Below are 4,568 nucleotides of genomic sequence, written 5' to 3'. Positions count from 1 at the left end.
AACCAAGATAGGTGGCCCATGGTGGATCTTATATACTCTAATATAAATATCAGGTTTGAAAGTTTAATTTATTCATTCAATATATTGACTTTCAACACTTTAGCTGTTCTGAGCGTCGAAAGAGTTACGTCAGGATACCCTCACGGCCCTTTCTAACGGTCTCTTTTGTGATTTCAGGCCCACAGTAGGTCCGAGGTCTGAATTCGGGCTAGTCTCGTCTACTGGAATCGAACTCTATCTTTTTAATGAGTATCGCTTAGTACCGTCTGTGGGAAAAACTTGAGCCAGGACGTAGAGATGGTAGGCCGGAGAGGGAGCAGAAGAACTAACTCAGTGTCATCACGTCTCTTGTCCCAATGAGAACGTGGGGAATTTGATCTTGGAACAGTTAAGCTAATTCATTACCAAAATAGTAGAGGAGGCTATGAATAAGAATCAAGAATCTATGTTTGTCGAAGATCATGATCTTCACCAAGAGTTTGAGGAGAATGCCGAGGACCATCAAAGTAGGGTCGAAGGCACACATCCTCTCTCGAATGGGGAGAATCTTGACATAGAAGAGATGTAGAAGGAGATAGAATATTGAGACAACGGTTGGAAAACAGAGCTCCAAAACGAAAAAGAGAGATTTTGATGCAAACGTGGTTGGTCAAGCACCAAAGAAGGCATGTGAGTCGTTGGAGTTGCCCGAAGAACCTATAACGAGGGGACGTAGCAAGAAGTTTAAAGAAGCACTTCAAGGATTCATGGTGAGCTACCAAGGAAGTTCAACAAATGAGGTGTCTAAATTAGAGGAGCTTGGGGAACATGGACACAATGATGGAAGTGTTTGGAATATAATTCAAGTGCTAAAAGATCATGAGGACAGCAGCACGCGTGCACCCGCGCCTAGAAGCGGTGCAGCCGCGCGCATGAAGCAGCACTAGGCGCGCCACCGCGCGTAAACCCGCGCCATCGCGCGCCTGGAAAGAATCTCGCGCGCCACCGCGCGAGATCATGCGCAGCCGCGCGCCCTGCCGTGTAGAATTTGTTCACAACTTTCTTTATGACTTTTTACACTACTTTTTATGGTTTTTGTTGATTATTTAAGCCTTGTAATAGACCATGAACGAAATATAATTCAGATGTATAAGATTTCTTGAGATTTCTCTCAAATATCCAAGGCTATTTTAGCTTTATTATTCACCAAAAATCAAACTTATCAAAGATTGCATCTTTGTGGCGTTTGTCAATTGTTTTCGCACGGATTGTCAAAACAAGTTATTTGAAGGTTCGTATGAAATTCAATTGTTCTTATCGTTGATATTTGTTGCTAAGTTTTAATCACTTAGAGGTGAATATCACAAATCGTTGCTTGTTTCAAAAGATCGGGACAACATAATCGATCCTTGTTCGTTATTGAATTGAGGGCGCGATTCTAATTAATCGTGTTTGCTTCTCATTCGTACGAGGATTCGTATCATTTGGTATCAGAGCTTTTGGTTCTCTTTGATTCAAGTAACTTATCGTTGCTATTTTCAGATCTGTTTAAAATTTCGTTATGTTATCGATCTGTATTATCTTTTCGTTGCTATTTTCAGATCTGTTTAAAATTTCATTCTGTTCTCATATCTGTGTTATCTTTTCGTTTTTATTAAATATCTTTCTAAAATTTCGATTCTGTTTTCAGATCCGTGTTATGCTTTGTATTGTTGTAAGACCTGCGTTATTCTAGTGTTCTTTGTTTTGTGCAGTCCAAGTGAGACAGCTGCAAGTGTCCACGAGTTGAATCTTGTTAGTTTGATATACAAATATAAAGATTGATCACACTTTTGAGAAAACTATCACATTCCAGTGAAAACATTTGAGTGCGAGCGTTATTTCTTTGGAGTGATCGTGAGAATTTGGGTGAGGAACATCTTTTATTTCTACTAACATTTTCTTGCAGGTATAAAATCTGAAAGTAAAATGGAGAGGGAGGTAGGAGATAGTTCGAACCAGGGGTTGTCTAAGGTTCAAATGGAGGCGTTATTTGGGCATTTCAGTAGGATGATGAGGGTCGAGTTAGACCCTTTACATGAGAGGTTGGATAGGCTTGAGGTTAGTACTAGCGAAAATAAATCTAAACCTAAAGGTTTGGGTAGAGGCGAAGAAGAAGAGTATGAATATGATTTGGAAGGAGAAGAGGAGAGTCAAAACGAGAACTGGGGTAGGAACGGAAGAGGTAGAGGGTTTGGTAGAAGAAGAAGAGAAGCCGTACGGGGTAGGTACGATGATGGGAATAGGGAAGATGGTAACATAGGTAGCATTAAGATGAAAATTCCGTCGTTCCATGGTAAGTCAGACCCAGAGGCTTATTTAGAATGGGAAAAGCGAGTTGAATTTGTTTTTGACTGTCACCACTATTCTGAACTCAAAAAGGTTAGGTTGGCAGTGGTTGAGTTTGTTGATTATGCACTTATTTGGTGGGATCAATTATTGACCACTAAGAGAATATGCAGTGAGAGGCCTATAGAAACTTGGGCTGAGATGAAGAGCGTAATGAGGAAAAGGTTTGTACCAAATCACTATTATCGAGATATGTTTAAGAGGTTACAAACTTTAAGACAGGGTGTGAAGCGTGTTGAGGATTACTATAAAGAGTTGGAAGTTGTCATGATTAGAGCAAACATAGAGGAGGATCGTGAGGCTACTATGGCTCGTTTCTTGTGTGGTTTGAACAGAGAGATTCAAGACCAAGTGGAGCTTAGACACTACTTGGATATAGATGAGATGATGTAGATGGCGATAAAAGTGGAGCAACAACTCAAGAGGAGAGGAGTTGGTCGCACTACTCAAGTGGGGAATGCATCAACACCTTGGCGTTCCAACGTTGTTAAACGAGAAGAAGGCAAGGTTGTGACCAAGTCCAAAGTTGACATTAAACAGGAGGCGCCTAAGCAGGTAGTGCAAGGTAAACCTGAAACTCCTATTAATCGTTCTAGAGATATCAAATGTTTTAGGTGTCAAGGAGTTGGACATATTGCCAGCCAATGTCCCAATAAAAGAGTGATGATATTGAATACTTATGAGGAGTATGAATCTCATAGTGAGGGAGATGAATGGAGAGAATGAAGATGAGATGCCTGCATTAGAGGATCCTGATGAGGGATATGAAGCAGTTGTGGGTGAGGCATTAGTGACTAGGCGTATCATGAGTGCCCAAGTCAAAGAAAAGGAGACGAATCAGCGGGAAAACTTGTTCCATACTAGATGTTTTGTCAGTGGCAAAGTTTGCAACATTATTATAGATGGAGGAAGTTGCACCAATATGGCTAGTAGTGAGATGGTAGAAAAGTTGGGTATACCTACGTTAAAGCATCCTCAACCATATAGGCTTCAATGGTTGAATGATTGTGCGGAAGTGATGGTGACAAAACAAGTGTTGGTTTCTTTTTCGATTGGGAAGTATGTTGATGATGTGTTGTGTGATGTGGTGCCAATGCATGTTTGTTATATTTTGTTAGGGAGACCATGACAATATGATAGACAAGTGACACATGATGGGTTTAGAAATAGATATTCTTTTGTACTCAAGAAAGAACCCATTGTTTTAATTCCTTTGTCCCCAAAGCAAGTGTTGGAGGACCAATTGAAAAAAAAAAAAAGAGAGAAGAGGCCGAAAAAAAGAGTGAGAACAAAAGTGAGATGGCCCTTGAAAGAAAAGATGAGATGACTGAAAGAAAGAGAGATCAAAAAGGTGAGATAGCCATACACAACAAAAAAGAGAAAAAAGAAATTGAGAGGAAAGAGGCCAAAAAGAAAACATATATGGCCCAAAAAAAGCGAGTTGAAACATTTAATGCACACACATGAACCACTTGTGCTGATTCTTTACAAGGAGATTCTCTTTAACACAAGTGACATAGCCGGGTCCCTTCCGAGCATTGTTGTTTCACTTTTGCAGGAATTTGATGATATATTTCCGGAGGAGCTACCTCAAGGACTACCACCATTGAGGGGGATTGAGCACCAAATTGATTTGGTTCCCGGGAGTGCATTGCCAAATCGTCCAGCTTATAGGAGCAATCCGGATGAGAGTAAGGAACTTCAGCGGCAGGTAAGTGAGTTGTTAGATAGGGGTTTTGTGCGTAAGTCCATGTCACCTTGTGCTGTACCTGTTTTACTAGTTCCTAAGAAAGATGGCTCATGGCGTATGTGTGTAGATTGTAGAGCAATCAATAACATAACCATTAAGTATAGGCATCCCATACCTAGACTAGATGATATGTTAGATGAATTGCATGGTGCTTATATTTTTAGCAAAGTTGATTTGAAGAGTGGTTATCACCAAATTAGGATGAGAGAAGGTGATGAGTGGAAAACTGCATTTAAAACCAAATATGGGTTATATGAGTGGATGATCATGCCTTTTGGCTTAACTAACGCTCCTAGCACCTTTATGAGGTTAATGAATCATGTTTTGCGTGCACACATAGAGAAGTTTGTTGTGGTTTATTTTTATGATATCCTAGTGTATAGCAAAAACTTGGATGATCATGTTAACCACTTGAGACTTGTGCTAATCACACTAAGGGGTGAAAATTTGT

This window comes from Primulina tabacum, chromosome 15 (genome assembly GCF_025594145.1).
Source record: "Primulina tabacum isolate GXHZ01 chromosome 15, ASM2559414v2, whole genome shotgun sequence".
In the NCBI taxonomy this organism is placed as follows: domain Eukaryota; kingdom Viridiplantae; phylum Streptophyta; class Magnoliopsida; order Lamiales; family Gesneriaceae; genus Primulina; species Primulina tabacum.
Note: the sequence above shows the minus strand (reverse complement) of the source record.